General features: G+C 44.5%; 1 long non-coding RNA gene across 1 annotated transcript in view; it reads left to right on the forward strand.

Annotated features, from left to right (window-relative positions):
* Window positions 1-542: 542 nt before the first annotated feature.
* The window catches only part of LOC127024149 (uncharacterized), a 113139-nt gene continuing 96369 nt past the window's right edge, over window positions 543-17312 (forward strand). Inside the window, exons 1-2 of the long non-coding RNA XR_007767527.1 lie at window positions 543-593; window positions 1564-1620. This is a non-coding gene — a long non-coding RNA (uncharacterized LOC127024149). The remainder of the gene's footprint in view (window positions 594-1563; window positions 1621-17312) is intronic.

Consider the following 17312-nt stretch of genomic DNA (forward strand, 5'->3'; position numbering starts at 1 on the left):
CGTTCAGGTACTCCAGGAGTTACTCTGGTTGCTCCATATATGTGTAATGCTATAAACTACATGTGCCTGCCTGGGCCCTAACTTTGTCCTTGGGTCCTCGTTTTGCAATTTCCTACATTTTTATAGATATCGTTAGAAATGTTAGGCTACTGATTAAAATCCTCCCTCTCCCATGTTAAGGCAGGGTCACATATAACCACAGACAGCCTCAGCTACGGGGAGAATTCAGCTCAAACCCGCAACTTGCAGCACACAGCACCTCTGAATTTGGGCTATACCAGCCAGGACCATACCCCAAAGAGTGCAATAATGCAGGATCTGCCTTTACTTGCCCCGTGGGAGCCCCCCTAACTGAGATGGCAGGGATGTCGACCAGCCAGGAAGGGGTTAAGGGGTGCTTGACCAGCACAGGGCTCTGCAGGATTTAAAGGAAGGGGCGGGAGCAGTTCTTCCCCCTTCCCAAAATGGCGGGGAAAGTTGGGTGCTTTGTGAGGCTGTGCAGGGCTGGAGGTAGCCCTCTGACCAGACCAGGCGTGCCCGTGGCTTTTTCCATGCTGAAGTTCCAGCAAAATGCTGGTAAGAGAGAGACCCAGGTACTGCTGTCCTCCTTTTCTCCCTTCCTGAAAGATCAAGTTTGCAAAGAGCCTGGTTTTCTTCGTTGTTTTTTCTGTCCCAGAGAGGCTGGTTGCAAGTAAATACAGAGATTGTGTCTGGGGTAAATACAGCTGTGTATGCTATGTGCTAGTTGCATGCTTTCCTTGAGGACACAGGGAAGCTGTCAATGCAGGCTGCAAGGTTTGGGCACAGCTCTGGATGAAAGTGATTGTCTCAGTTTTGGTGGGTTTTGTGTGTAAGTGGCTGGCACACAGACCTAAGCACGGGCCAACTTAGTTCCTGGTGAAAAAGGGTCAATCTCCTCTGGAGACTGTGCAGTAACTTCACTTAGACTAGCAGCAAATTTACTCTTTCAAGACTTGCTGTCTGCCTTCCAGCTTTATACCTGTATGTATTTTATTTTTTTGTTGAAAATATCTCTGTCAGTTGAGTGCATTTGTCTGAGTGGAAGACTTTGCATTTTGTTAACAAAAGCTCGCCAAGCACAAAAATCCTCAAGTGCCAGAAGGCTGGTAGAGCCCCACTCAATTACAGTACATCTCCTAAAGTGATTTCCTCCTCCAAAGAACTCTTCAGCTATCAAGTATGATTATGTGGTGTCACATTAGTGAGAGCTTTGCAGCTGTGATTCCAGCTGCTCTTTCCTGGACAGTGTCCTGTCTGTGAATGATTAAAAAAAATATATGAAGCCACAAGGAGATTTGATCACTTGGTCCATGTTGTATCCACAGACAACAGACTGGGAGGAGGAGAGGAGGCTTTAAGGGAAGTATTTTAGAGCATGTTTCAGTGCTCTAAAATCTACAATCTATGGAAAAGATGAAAATGAGTTATATTTGTACACTGTTGCAAAATGTTGTGTATCATCAGTTTATTATGCAAAAAAAAACCCCCAAACCCTTGAAAAGCTTCAGTTTCTGCAACTAGACAGTCTCATTTTGCTTTCAGATCTGGTTCAAGACCTGGAATTTGCTCTCTGAAGCCCTGGATGATCTGGGAGTCAAGGTAGGCTTGTGAAAGGGGTGGGGGGGCAGTGTAGATTTTCTCTGAATGAGTGCTGGTACTGACAACTTGCAAATTAGGGCTCAGTGCAATCATGGTTAATTAAAGGCAGCCTGTGCTGGTATTGAAAATGCAGTCACCTAATGAGGAAATAGGAAACACCATTCTCTCTCAACTTGTTGATGACTGTGCTTGTTTCTGTTTTGCACTTCATTAGCCCTTCCTCCACACACCTTGAAGCTTGATCTTAAGAAAGAGCAGTGTTTCTTGCCATTTGGTCTTGGATTTTTTTTGGACTTGGAAGTTGACAGCATAGTCTGGATAGTCATACCTAGTCATGTTGGTTTGCATGTCTTTGGGCTGTCACAGGATGCAGGTTCTCACACCTTGGCTGTCTTGCCTTTCGACATGTGGCTGAAGAGGAAAGATGATGCCTGAGTACAGGATGGTGTGTTGCTGTGCCAGCTGAACGAGAGGAAAAACTTGCAGGAGCACCCCGTGGAAAACAGCACTTACAATCCACCAGTTTGGTTGCTCCTCATGTAGATATGTTTGAGTGTTTCAGGGCCCTGAAGGGGCTTCTTGCAGTTATGTGTGTCCCAGTTCCCACAGGTGATGGGTATTGCAACACTCAGACCACCAAATGAGGGCCAAGTGTCTAAAGTCTCCTCTCCATTGCAGTAGCCATTCAACCAGGATGGACAGACCCTGTGATATGCCATTGATATAATTCTCCTTTTAAACAGTATATATATCTGTGTCTATTAATCTGTCAAAACAAAAGGCTGGAAACTCTGGAAAGGTGTTGTAATTTTTGGTATTGCTTAGGACAGGTTGAGTCTGTCAGAATCAGTCACACCAATACTTTGAAACTGCTGTGCTGGGGATTAAAAGGTGCAAGAGAGGACTAAGGCACTGCAGTGCTTAGCTGAAGGCTACTGACTTAAAATTCATCCTGGGCCAGTGAGATGTGCTGGGTAAGTAACATTAGTGAAGTAAGTGTGAGGAGAGCTGAGACATTGAGAACTTTGAAATGTTACTTCCTCTGCAGAAGACTAGATGAGCGAGTTGTGTCTTCAGAGGCCACATGTGCATTGTGCTGTGTGGCTGGTCCTGGAGACCTGCGCTTTCAGGCTCAGTCTCAGTCGCTCATCATTTTCTGTGTTCTGCCTGTGCTATGTACCTTCCTCCTCCTCCCATGGTGCTGTAGTTAGTGCTTTTGCCCCCAGCAGTGCATCAGGCACTAATATATTAGTCTTTGTAAATATATTAACGATGTTCTTGTCACAGGGTTTTAGTTTAGTTGTTTGGACAGTGCTCTTGTGCAGGCCCAATCCTGCTGAATGCACAGCACCCAAGGAGACACTGAGTGCCCTTGTCTCTCATCAGCTTCTACAGGTCTTGGTATCTCACTGGGGTCAAGCCCAACATGATTTGTGCCAGCTATTGAAAATGAAATGTTTGTGATGCTCTGCAGCTCTCAGCCCTTCTCTTGCATGTGCTGTGGTCTGGTCAACCCCAGATGCTGACTGTGCTGATTCCAGACATGTTGTCTCCCTGGACTTCTCCCTGACCTGCTGGTTCTGCCCCTGTGTCTGGCTCTACCCTCTTGGCCCTTTAAGCTCTCTCAGCCTGTTGTTTTTCATCTTTGTTTCTCCTTTTCTGTGTCACCTCCAACCATGCAGATTCTCTTTTCCTGCTCTTCATGCTAAACAGCCTTGGTACAATATATCCTCCCAAATAGCTTGAAGCTATCTGGGAAAGTAATTTGACCAGAGAGATGTGAAATTTTTGGTGAAAGGTGACTCGATGGAATTGTACTGTTTCAGGTATCAGTTCTTGAATGGAAAGTTATCTATGCCACTGCAGTTTAGTCAGAATGTTTTATTTGAGCTTTGATTTCAGCTGCTTTGATTATGGTGAAATTGTTGGCAAGATAATGCTCAGTCTTCAGAGTAGAACAGAGCCAAATTTAGAAATCTGTTTCACTGAGGATGAGATTTGTTTTTCCAGCAGTTGTAGATCTATCCAAGCTTTTGCCTAATTTCATTTTCTGGATATGGTGAGATGCCCTAGCAAATGAATACTGTATCTTACTGAAGTTTGCAAAATCACAACGTTGTTATAATTAAGTTAACTTAAGGCAAGACCTTGGTCTTAAAATCTAGTCAACTTAACTAAGAAGAAGAATGCAACTCTCTGAACACCACTGCCAATTCTCTGCATGTTTGCAGTCATATTTTCTTAAAGTACTTTCTCCTTGGACAAGGCATACTATCTTCATTGGTTAGGGAAGCTGAAATTGCCTCGTTGGAAAACATTCTCTAATAGATTTTCATAGCATGCTGGTTTTACTTTCAGATTCCTTTCAGTTGCAATAATATTTTAACAGTTGTTTCTGACAATTGTGGGCAAATATTTGTAGATCTGTATGCTATCTGTAGTGGATGTTGTCTCTAATCCTAAACAAAGCTCTTAAGACTGTGGGCTTTGGGTTTTCATGGAAGTTGCTTTTCATCATATCTTGTATAGCTATAATTTAAGAACAAAACTCTGAATACACTTAAAAACTGCTCTATCCTTTTAATAAATAAATATGTGATTGCTGTGATAAAGCATCCTGAGTAGCTGAGCAACAGCAGAACAGTACTGTGCTCTGCTCTGGGTTCCCCCAAGCGTAGCCTTGTACAGGACAGCACTTAAGTATGCGCTTAACTTCAAATATATGAGTAGTTGCACTGAACTCAATGCATCTGCTATGGGTTTGAAGTAAAGCACTTGCTTAACTGCTTTGTGTGGTTGGAACATATAAAAGTTCCATAAATCAGAAGTGACTGCATTCTGTCTTTCAGCTCTGCAGAAATCCATTTTAAGTCCTTTAACATATGCATTTTGCTGCATCATATGACCCAGTGAGCTGTCCTGAAGGCAGCCTTGCAGACAGTGTCTCATAATCATCCTCAACAGAGCATGGGGAAGCTGAAGAAGTTCAGATTTAAATTAGTTGTGTATTATGCTTCTTCTGCATGCAGTTGCACGTGAGCTCCCTCAACAAGGCCTGGCTATTAGGAAAGAAAGGAGCTTGTCTGCAAAGTCCTTCTCTGGGAAAAAGTGTGTTCTTCTGACTCAAAGCAATGTTATGTTATACTGTTTTAAAAGTGTTTATAAAAACATCTTTCACGTATTCCTGCACATTGCACTGGGAGATGTGAAATCCTTTTCCTTTTCCTTTCATGAAAAGAAGCGGTGCGGGGGGAGCGGGAGGTAACTGGTTAGCTTTGCAGCTCAGCTGGTAGACTGTCTGGAAGGGAGCCAAGGGGCCTGGGTTCAGTCCTCTGATAAGTCATCAATTTCTTTCTCACCAAAAACATCTGGTTTTGGATGCTGAGTTATGAGCTAATATTAAATACAAAAGTTTATAGCATCACATATATAATATTGTTGATTAGAAGCATCAAGTAAAGTAATTGACCAGAGGGGACTTGGTGTGAGCAGCTGGTAGAGCATCTGGAGGGGAGCCAAGGGGCCTGGGTTTAATTCTCAGGTCATCTATTTCTTTCTCACCAGAAACATCTGGATTTGGATGCTGCAAAGCTACAGACTATTGTCTCATGCAAATGTTTCTGGGATCACACTTTTTCACGGTAATGTGATTCCAGGAACATTACCATTAAGTATTTACACCCAGAGAATCCTGTAACAGTGACAAGGAAAAGGTGTGTTCCTGGACCCTGCTAAAATCAAAAGCAAAGTTTACTTCTGTGGAGTCGAGATTTTTAACCAGGTTCTGTATGGATGCTGTTTTGAGTAGCCTGAAGCACGTATGTAGTTGACCCTGCAAACCTGACACTGCCCTGAAACACAACGAATTAAGGTGACGTGGTTTGCCTGTGTCACGGGTGCCTGTGGCTGCCAGGGTGCTGTGCGAGGGACGTGTCCCAGGCCGGTGTGGTGAGAGGCTGGTGCTGCCCTGGCCCAGGCTCTGAGCGATCTGGGCACTAGGTGTCAGAAGAGGCTCACGCTGGTGCGGGCTGAAGCCTGGTGGCAGTCCCATGGGTGCCCGAGCTGTCCCCAGCCCCAGGGCTGCAGGGGAGCGCAGCACTGCTTCCCGGGCCGTGGGGAGTTACCGGTGTGGGGACCTGTTCTCAGTGCTGCTTGCAGGAGATGCATTTCTCTGCTTTCTGAAAATACTTTGGTAGAGGCTGTAACGGTGGATAAGCAAAAAGCGAGCTCAGGTTTAGAGCAGGCTGTCGCTGCTCTCTGCTTGTCCTTAGCTCCTTTCCCCATGGGATTGCTCCATCACAGCGGGAGCGTGGAGGCCTCTGGTCACTCTGGGGAAACAGAGGATAAATTCTCCTGAAGGGAAAGGAGGCCAATTCCTAAAAACTGCCTTTTACCCATACTGCAAAGTCCTGCCTGGATTTCCCAGACAGTGGTTGCTGTCGGCAGGCGGGGGGTTCGATCTCACCTGTGGCAAGCTTGATCCCCTCTGTTCACTGCAGTAAAGTGACACCGATTAGCATGAGCTGAAGATCTGGCCTCTGTGAATTAAATCAAGGAGTTATTAATAACTTAGCAATGAGTGTGATTTGCACATGATCAACCAGGATGGAAGTATGGCACACAGCTCGGGAAAACTCTGGTTTTACACTGTTCTGCTGTCTGTCAACCTCTGCAGTTACTTTTTGGTGGCCCTATGCCTGCATAATCTGCCAAGGTCTCTCCTGAGCCAGCGGAGAGATGGCTCTGGACCGATCTGTTCACTGGAGGGGCCCATGGTTGTGAACCTCTGTCTGGCCCACTTGTATACTGGAGTTCAGATTGTCTCTTATTTAGCTACCCTTATTTAGCTATTGAGCAGTGCTAATGTGAGAAGACACTGAGGAGTGAGCCATGCTCCAGTCCTTTGGCATTTTTGCCTTTAATTTATTAGGAAGAGGTACGGCCATCTCTCCTTAATTATTCTGCCAGAATTCTCACAAGGGTCTCATCTTGGTTTTGGCTAAAGAAATAAGTGGCTAAATAGAAATAAAATATTAGTCTACCTGAATTTACCAGCTGAAATGGTTTAGAACATCATTACTAGGCTAATTCCACTGTTCCTGCCCCTTCCTCTGAATAAAAATACCATTTAAAAAAAATCAGAATGGGACATTTCCAGAGGAATATTACATTTTGTAAGTATGGATTTTAACAGCCAATCTCAACCAAACAATGCACTATGTGGTGCCAGAAATAATAAATCAGTGCAGCCCTCAGGACTGAAATGGAGAATTCCCTGTCCCCTTGTAGCTCCTTGGAACTTTAATCTGAAATATGCCACGAATCAAAGGATAACTTATTGGTACACAGGAATTCCCATGCTTGGTCAAATCTGATTTCCACAGAGTCTAGCACTTTGCTGCTAGCGGTGGCCAGAACCAGATGCTGTAGAGAAAAGACCAAAAAGAGTTGTTAGTGGAGGAATGTTTGCAGTAACATGTCTGCAGAGAACACTTAATTTTGCTAACTTTCATCATTTAGGAAGGACTTCAATGCACCTGATCTTAGCCATGTAGAAATTGCTGCCTGGTCCTGCAGACTTCCTTGTTAGTGGAGAGAAACACCTGAGTCTCCAGAAGGCAATTCACTCCATTCTAAGATATATTAAGGCTTGTTATTGATTTGATTAGAGAAAGCCTTAATGTTGTCTAAAGATAAGTGCCTAAGCTAAGGCATGAGGAATCCTAGTGACCTCTTTCTGCCCGTGAGGGTGGACACATCTGTCATAGCATCCTTCAAAGGTCTTAGCTATGGAGGGACATACTCACCTCCAGATGATTTCATCTTACTGTGAGAGCTTTAAGATTGGGAGGGGAAGTGATCCAGTGGCCATTGCGCAGGACTGTTGCTCTGTTTCTTATGCAACAGCTGCCTTCTATAATTTGGGGTAAATCTGATAGCTTCAAGGCAGTTGGGAGCTTGCCTCCCATTTATTACAAGGAGGCGGTGAAAATGGTTGCAAACAGGACAATTCCTTCTCATGAGGGTTTAGCAGGGTGGGAAATGCCCTTCTTGTGTCTGGTCCATTTGCCCTGCTCGTGAGAGGATGTCTTAAGGGCTTTTTCCCTGGTATTTTATTTGTTAATCCCTGATCCCACCCTGGCTGTGCTTCTGGGGTTGAGCAGTGGGGATAGTTGGTGAATTTGGTTTCAGAGCTGCTCTTGTGGATGTGTCATGCCTCAGTTCCTCTAGAAGGCCCATTTTTGTATAATGAGAAAATTCAAATAGGGTATGGGATTCACCTTTGCTATGCATCATTCTGTGTACTGCTTTTAAGCTGTTTCATAACTGTAGGAATTTGAAATGAAAGAATCATGATTTTTGTGATCTCTCTGTGTGATGGTCTCACCAGAACTAATATCATTCACGCTGTTAGCTGGGAGTTGTTTCTGAATCTGCCTGTTCCCTTTCTGCGTTGTCTGAAATGGTGCAGACAGGGTATTGCACCAGGACAGGGTGCACTCAGAGTGCATCTTATGACTTAGTGCTGCTCTCGCTTGGATTTCACAGTATTTGCCTTTAGTTTGCTTATTTTGACCACTGGGCAGTGACTTTTTTCCCAGAGCTGCCCACAATGACTGCAGTTTTTCTGATATATAATTCGTTCAGGACTCGTTTACTTCCTCTGTTTTTCACTACACTGTATTTGTCAGGTTGAAATTTGCTCTTTATGAAAGAGGGAGGTTGTTATTTTCTCCTGACTCACCTTCCTGAATAATTATCTAGCTCCGATGTGCCCCAGGCTATGTAAGAACTCAATATTATTGTTATTAATAGCACTCCCCCATCCCAAGCATGTACATTTGCAGCAGCTTCCCAGCATATGCAAGCAAGGCCAACCACAGAGTCAACAGGAGGACCCTATTGTACATATGCTTAAGTGTTTGCAGGCACTGAAGCTTAGATTTTCACAAGCAATTAGTGATGTTGTGTGCCTCAGCTTTGATGCCTCATTCAACACATTTTAGACGGGGCTGTTTATTGCGAAGCACTGAGCTCTTGCCCTTTGAGCACTGGGCCCCTTTCAGGTGTCTGGCTGGGCAGTCAGAACTGGAGGCATTTGCTGGTCGGTCAGCTCTTGGATTAAGAGCTCTGGCAGGGAGCTTGTCAAATGGCGTGTGTCTGTAAATGCCTTGGATGGATTGAATGCTAAATGAATTATTATACACACTCTTCCCCCACCCTTCTCTTACAGTACACATCCTCAGTTCTTTTCTCTATCTGTATTAGTGCAGATCTCTTACGTGATCACATGTGCTTTCATGGGATATAGTTGTCATTTAGCATATGTTGTGGTGTGCTAACCTATTTCTGTCCCTCTCTAGACAATATATTATGTCTGTAGATATTTATCCCTATTTGAAAAAATAAATATATATTTTAAAATAAGCAGTCATGTGGAAATAAAATACTGAGTTTATTTTCAGTTACAGTACAAAAGTACCACCTAATCTATCCTTACAAAATGCTGCTTGCTTGTTGGCCTGGAGACAATAACTGTTTGGACAAATGAATAAAATACCTTTTCTTTCAGTGTATATCCTGCAGGTATGTCTTAACGAGGAATTTCCATGATAGTGTTGCCAGACTTGTCTAAGCTCATGTTCAGGGCTGGGTGCCTGAACAGTTTTGAGGTAGGCACATCCTTATTCATTTAGTATGAGTTTTATACTTACTTAATTCTTTGAAGAAATCTTGGGTTAAGCTTAGAATTGGAGAAGGATTAAATGGCTTTTGAAGAGGGGAGTATTGGCTGTCTGCTGGGAAAGGCAGCAAAAGTGAGACCTGGGCTTGGGTTGTGTTTTGATCAAGAGCCAGTTTCAGGTGCTGGTGAATAGGATTTGAAAATGGGACTTGTACAGCTGATTGTACAGTCTGTGCAGCTTAAGCTAAAATAATAAAGCCCAGGATCATGCAGATATTTCAGTGGGAGTTAGAAACCTGAGCTGGATCTGGACCCAGTGCTGTGGTGAGGAGCTGGGGCTGTCTTGTGGCCCAAATGGAGGGAACCTGTCAGGGGATTGTATTAGAAATATAATGAGCTCTGTTTGATTCTGGATTAACTTTGGCTGGCAGTTAACACGTCAGGCATTTTGGCAATGGTGAATCCTGTTCCTTTTCTCCAGTCCCTCTCCTTAGGGCAGATTTAAACAAAGTGAATTCTTCGTGTGAGCTGAACTCTCTGGAAGACTTAAGGGCCTGTGGTTCAGATGCACCTTTCCCATCAGTGCCTAACAGATGTGTTATAAAGTGCTCATGAACTATGTGGAAGTGCTGCTGTTTTGAACTCCTGCAAACAGTCAACAGATTCACATGGGAAATTAAATGAGTGTAATTTTGTGGAGAGATACTGAATGCGGCTGCTAAACGAGCACCACAAAAATAAAACACAACCAACAAGGGCTGTTTGCTGGAGCAGCTGGGGAGGGGCATAAATGACAACTGAAGGATATGATGACTTGTAAATTGGCTCCTCTGCTTCAAAACTTCTCTTCACTTTAGAGAAGCCTTGGCATTTGGTGGGAGCATGCAGTGATGCCTTTGGGGTGTAGAGTAGCAGGGAGAAAGCCCTGTAGAGAGAGGATTTGAAGGGCTGGTGGAGGAACAGCATGGGCCAGGGAGATGTAAAGGGACTGTAAGTGGGGGAGAGCTAGAGAGGGTTGGAAGGCCTGAAGCATGCTGGGGGGAGAAAGGGGGGCTATAAGTATAATTGGATATGATATTCAGAAGTATGGCTGTTAGTGCATGGCTATGGCTCCAGGTCATGGCATCTGTTAGGGCCCTATCTAGCATATATATAAATCCAAGCCTGTCCTTTACTGCTTCTTACTGTGGAAGGATGCCAAATGGTTCCCATTGCATGAACTTTCCAGGAGTTTCATGGCATTGTTCCGATATCGCAGGAAGCGCAGGCTGTCTCCAAGTTTGTATAACCCCAACCTCTGCCTCTGCTCAGTTTTGAACCTCACCTTCATCTATAATAACCAATTAGTGTTTTGAAGTGTGTGTGTGGGAAAAACCAAACAACCTTTCAGGCTGTTGAAAAATGGCTTTTTACTTGAATGGAAGTTACTGCTTACAAATATATTTTCATTTGTGATGCCTATTTAAAATAAAAAAATCAAGTTGTATCTGAACCATCTAAACAATATTGAAATGACTATTCAGCTGTCGTGTAACCTATAAATCGGGCTTTAATCCTCTTAACGTTTTTGGTATTTTTAATACATACTAAATAAGAACTTCTGGGGAAAAGTGAAATTGTGTAAATTGGAACATATTGACATGAAAACAGTTTTGAGGGCAATTTGGATTTCACTTTTGACTGCTTTTGGTCCAATCCTGTTTTCTTGGAGGGAGAAGTCAACATTTGAGCTAGGGCTCCAAAGCTTGGTCCTATTTCTACTACCGAAGCTTCAATCACGTTCTTTTATTCCCCTGGATAACTGTTAACAAAACCACAAATTTCTGTGGTTTTCAGTGTAGTTACCCCTGACTTTGGTCAGTGACCGAGAGAGGAGCGATGTGTCTGCAGAGCATAGGTTATTTCCTGAAAACACGGAAAAGATTGCCTAGCCTATGTGATACGAGCTCCTTTTCATTCGCATCCTATGCGAGTGTGTTCTCTTCCTTGCTGGGAATACCTGCTTGACCATCTGGTTTATGTTTGCTTTGCTTCTGCCGACAAGGAGGAGAGCATTTCGGAAGGGCTGGGGAGGAAGGGTCTTGCGGGAGTCCTGTTCCTCGTGTAAGCTAAGCCCAATCAGCAACACGCCGGGGGGCCTGCAGGCGCTTCCTGCTGACCTTGCGTGGCCTCTATTAGCAGAAGCAACGTGGCACCCAAAGTGCAGAGGACTGCGGTATGTGCTGGCCCAACATCTGTTGATAGTATGGGCTGTGTCATAACAAGGAGTGCTTTAATCATGTAATGAAAGCCACATTCCTGTAATTGTATAATATATGGACACAGCTTTGTAACATCACTTGTCTGAATGTGATACAAATTGGATGCAGAAGCTTAGCCTCTTTGGTAACAGCTTATTTGAGGATTATTTTTATTTATAATATAATTTCAGTTGACTCCCTCATTTGAAGCCCTTGTATTTACCTTGATATTGCATTGGGATTAACCCCTTAAAGCTTTGCTTACCTTGACCCTGCCTGGTACCCAGGTGATTACACAGCTAATGGGCAGGCTGAGTCCTGGTTCAATAGTTTTCACATGTGGGTGGATAATAAATGTATTCCCAGCTTGAGCAGTAATAAATGGCACAAACCCTTGTTCTTCAGAGCATGAAGCAACCACTGGTTCATTGGGATTAGGAAGGAGTGTAGTACAGGCCTTCTTGCACCCTTCCCAGAGATAAGTATGGATGTCCAGAAAGAATGAAATGGAGAGCTGGTGCATCTGGGACCTGACAAACTGCAGCAGATCAGCAGTGGACCTGCAGAGGACTTGTTCTGCTGGGAGCAGAGACGCTGCTGCTCTCTGCTTACTGGAAGAGCAGACACACAAAAACCTTGTCCAAAGCAAGAACAGCTTTCCCCTTAGTACTGTCACAGAGCAAAATGGGATAGAAATCTCTTCATCTAGCACTAATGCTTACACTCGGGTGTTCTGATGTTGAATTGTTTTGATACTCCTTTTTTGGATGAAGGGTTGGATTTCAAACTGGTTCTTTCCCGTCTATGAACTGACTTTTCTTGCTGGTGTCCTCGATCCAAATGGGACAATACAAACCAGGTCATGGGAGCCAGGTCTGCTGAGAGATTTTACAACCTGTGGTGAACTTGAATTTAAAAAAAACAAATCAGTTCATATTTGAGGAGGAAAGCGGAGGAAGGAAGACACTTGATTGCACCAAGAATCAATTTCCTCTACTTGCATTCCTGGCTATTTTTTCCTCTCGCCTGATGACTACAGGTACTGTGTTTCTGGTTTAATTGGGGATTTTCCCACCCAGTGCTGAAGCAGACTGAAAGTTGTGCAGCCTTTCTCCCCCCTCACATAATCACCACTGGGCTTTTCCAAGGTGCTTTGGCTGACTTCTTGCATTGTCATCCCATTTGAAGTGCAACAAAATACTAATTTCTTGAACTGTACTGAGGTGTGCACTTGAATTTCCTATTCCTCAGCTGAAGCCATGACTTCAAATAGGCTCTGTTTTTGAACTGTTGAATTTGTAGGCTTGAGCAGTTCTTAACTTCACACCAAAGACAACAGAAGTGCAAAGCTGCTCATACTGCGGTGTTTTGCTTGTGCTGATAGCGATACTTTAGGGCAGCCTTTCCTTGGAGATGTCAAAAATTAAATGCTGTAGGCTCTGCTTCATAGACACTAACTAGGGACATAGAGGTACTTTGCAGAGGCCAGAGTGTGAATCCTTAAAGAGTGGGGAAGAGTCTTCCCGTGTCCTAACTCTCTACCCACTGGGCCGTGCTGCTCAGACCGCAGGTGCTCAGCCTCCTGTGAGCCTGTTGTGGCAGAGGGATGCAAATAGTTTTGCTCCTACTTGTACTGATGTAACTCTGGTAAGTCTACTGAAGCCAGTAAATCTGCTGGATTGAAACAGCCTGAAATGAGGAAAGATCTGTGGATGAACCTTTCAAAAAGTCTAGGACCCCTGTGGGTCTGAGCTCTTTGATAGCATCCTAAGCTGGGTTTCAGTTTGGAGGACACTGGCTGAATGACCTTGGGAAACTTGTTTCATCTTCCTTGGTTTCTGGAGCTATTGAAGTGAAAGCCCTTTTAAAGAAATATAAATGATCAGCAAGTACCCAAAATGAACAGTGTTAGGGATTGGTGTTTCCTCTAGCAAAAAGCCTTCTCAGAGGGGCACCTGAAGGAGGGTGGGCTTAGCTGACCTCCTTTGCAGCAAACTGGTACAGCTGAAAGCATAAAGATGTTACTTAAACCCACCTGGTATAGGCACATGCATACCTGCATGCATCTGAACACAGTCTACATGCATATGTCTATCAGACCGTGTGGATACACGTCCAGACACCTGCATGTGTGTAGCTGCAAAACTGCTGCTTTTGTAGTTGTGCTTCTTTCCAGGGAGCAAAGGGTGTTAGACGGGAGAGAAGAAATTTGTTGAGGAATACAGAAGTGGTAAGAAGTAGACAGTGTTTGTATGAGAGTCAAGTGGCTTGAATATGAAATTTCACCCTTCAGGGAAAGCTCTGGACAGACAAGAAAGAAGCAGGATTGTCACAGGGAATACTTCCACTGCAGGTCCAGAAAGCCTAGACCAAGCACTGATGGTATAATATCAGTTGAATCTGAATAGATTCCCTTTTGTAATGATGTAAATTAGTGAGATTGCTTAGCTCTTGTTCAGTGACCAGCGAGAAGTTACATCTGATCTCCCTCTGGTCCTCACGTGGGCCTTGCAGATGTTTGAAAGTGGAGATACCTGCTGGGCTCCGGGCAGAGCTATGCCTGCTCCCTGCTGAGGCCTGAGTATTTGGTGTGGTTGCTGGACCCTGAAAACTGGAAAGAGGCATAGGCTGGATAAGGGCAGCTTGTGTCTGCTGCAGCTGTGGTGTCTTGTGTGCAGGAAGATGATGCCATCAGTGTAAGGACCCCTCCATTCCCCCCACCTCTTCCCTTCACCTTGTTTCTTCCTTTGGGAGTTTCAGCAGTTAAATGTGCTCAAGTAACAGATCCCACCAGCAGATGAAGTTTCTCCCCTCGTTCGCAGAGAGCTGTCACCTGCACAGGCTCATTCCGTGTCAATGCCTCATGCGCTGGTCTGCTCAGTCTCATGTCTCATTTGTTAATACATGGTTTTAAGGTCTTTCTAGTTCCTCATTAAGTAGCGTGGCCGGTCTGGTTGTGTCTTTGTATTGTCCTCTCTTTCACTGAGGACTCCTGGATCCATCCTGGAAAAAGCACTGTGCCTCACGCAGGTGACTCCTGCGCTCAGGGTTGTAAGTGCAGCCGATCCCACTGCTGTTAATGGGTGTGTAATGAACAGGGCCAGGAAACTGGCTTTTCTCTGCCTTTTATGTTTTTTTTTTTTTGCCCTTGGATACTCTTTCAGATGCCAGTGACATGTGTGAGGACACTTGTGCTGTCATCTTCTGTGCTGTCCTGGGGATCAGCCAAGGAATGTTATTGTCATGCCCCCATCATTTCCAAACTTTGAATTTTCTCAAGCCCAGCAAACTCTTGAAATACTGCTTGAGCAGACCTGCTCTGCTGCATCCAGCTAATGCTTGGGATCGCTTGCATCCTCGCAGCTTCCCAGCAGTGACCAGTCATCCCCTGAGGGGATGCACCAAGTGCTGAGAAATCTGAGCATCCCTTGGACCTTTCACTGGCTTCAGCTGGACTGGGGGTGGGTGCTGGGGGAGCCTCTGTGGCTTGCATGCCAGAAGGGAGACGAGCTGGTATATGTCTAAGATGAGACATATATATAGGGACAGTACCTTCGTATATAAATGGGGATGCAGTTTGTGACTTGCAAAATATATTTTTGTGTTAGTGATGGCACCAAAATATGGGGAAAACCCTCTTTGTTTTGGTCTGATCCCTCGTCGTTTTTTATCCTCATCAAAAAAGTAAATATTCTTGCCAAACACATTTTAACTCCTGGCTAAACACTCTGGTTTAAAAAAAATATATTTAAAAGAATGAAGTTACCTCTGGAAAATTTAGCATAGTTCAACTCTGGGGCACCTGCCTCTCATTTAGAAGTGAATTACCATTTGAAATTTAATTTCAGTTTTTTCCCGTGATGGATGCATTAGAGGTATTTGACCTGGACTTGCGAAGGACTTAAGTCAACCTGAAACACCAAACTGTTCGTGAGCGGGATTTCATCCCTAGCTAATGCTTGCTTGCTTACTATATCAGCTTGTCCAGTGATGTAGCAAGAGGTCTGAATCTGGAGCATGGGTCAATTTTACTCAGGTAAAACCTCATTTTCCCCAAGGAGATCTCCTATTCTGCATCATGTTCCACTGTTTCAGGATGCTGTCTGGAAGGAGGCGTGCTCTGACTGGCTGCAGTGGTGGAGGACCACTGTGCTCCCAAATTATCCACAGGACTTCGGTAAAAAGAAATGGTATAGTCCCCATGCAGCACATGGCTTTTGAGGTACTGCAAATAATCCCAGATAGTATTTGGAGATCATATCTTATCCTTCAGCCCCTGAGGGCATGTGAAATCTCAGCCCAAGTTTACTCTCTTGCTCCTGAAATAATTCGTATCGTTTCTACCAGGGAAGGGCGAAAGGGGGGAGGGGGAGAGGGGACCCCATTTGCAAACACTTGTGAAGGAGACAGCGTGGATTTATATTCTAATGGGGGGAATTTGGCTGTGGGACATCTGAATGAATACAATGTGATGAGTTTCATTAAGGCTACACCTCATTCTTTTAATTAACTTCTTGTTCTTGTCCTTGGTGAAGTAGTAATTATTTTTTAATTAGCCCAACACTGCATTGCAGAGCTAGCCAACCCTAGCCTCATCTCAGAGAGAGGTGTCATAAGAATTAAGTTAATTAGCTTGTCACCATCCCTGTAAAATATGGCTGTGTTTGGCAAAAAGGAAAAAAAAAAAAAGACCCTTTGCTGTTCCAAGGTTAATTAAAAAAACCCAGTGCACAGGAGTGTCAGGTTGGAGAGAGGCAGATCCTGGGGTTTGGCTAGCGCTGTGATTTGCATCCTATGTGGGCTCAGAGGCAGAAAACCTATGTATTGCTGGCATAACTCACCGATTCCTAGTGGTCCTCTTGCAGCCTGGGGCTTGGACTGCGAGTCAGCTCTGCAGCTGGGCCCTGGGATGGTGCGTGAACCGCAGCACGGGGCTTGTGGCTGTGGATGGAGAGAGCAAGTTTAGGAGCTGCGGCCAGCCTGGGCTGCGAAGTGGAGCCCTCCTGTCCTGGTAGCTGTGGTTATGGATGGAGGTGGGAAGGGATCTGAGATCTGAGCCTGTCACCGTACTCTTTTCTGTGCAATTTCTGCAGTTTTCAATGGTGAACAAATATATTTCAGGTTTCAGCATCTCATGGAGTTTCAGTATTGGACCAGAGAGGGGAAAAAAACCCCACAAACATTTAAGAATTTGTAGAACTGATCCATTCCCCCCAGTCGTTTTGATTAAACTGAAAGAAGTTCTGTAAAAACTAACTTTAGGGTTGAAAAAGCTATTTTCTCTGTCAAAGTCCATCTTCGTGAGAGATTTTCCACCACCTTTTGGCAAGCCCTGGTCCCTGCACACCCTAGGTTAGCCCCATGTCCATGCAGAAAGCATGCTCACAAGTATTCTGGTGCAGTGTGGCAGCTTCTCTTCTTTTCACAGAGAGCCCAGAGAAATTAGGCTTTTTCTTCTAGCCTCATCTCATGCTTATTTGACAGTTCAGCATTAATTTTTTTTTAAAAAGGCAATTTCTAGCTCTCCTGATTGAAGAGATGAACTTGAATATATGGTCCCTGTGGGATTTAGAGCTGTCTCCTAAATCTCCCCAGATGATAATGGCTCAGCTGTCTTTGCTCCGAGGGAATCCTTTTTTTTTTCTAGCTGTGTTGCCAATTGCTGCTTCTCCTGGATGGACTCAGACTGTTCATTAATCCATTTCCCTGTGTGGTGTCCCAGGACAGAAAGATGGTCCTGTCACCCCTCCTGCTTGCCAGGGATGGGC

This window comes from Gymnogyps californianus, chromosome 19 (assembly GCF_018139145.2).
Source record: "Gymnogyps californianus isolate 813 chromosome 19, ASM1813914v2, whole genome shotgun sequence".
NCBI lineage: Eukaryota > Metazoa > Chordata > Aves > Accipitriformes > Cathartidae > Gymnogyps > Gymnogyps californianus.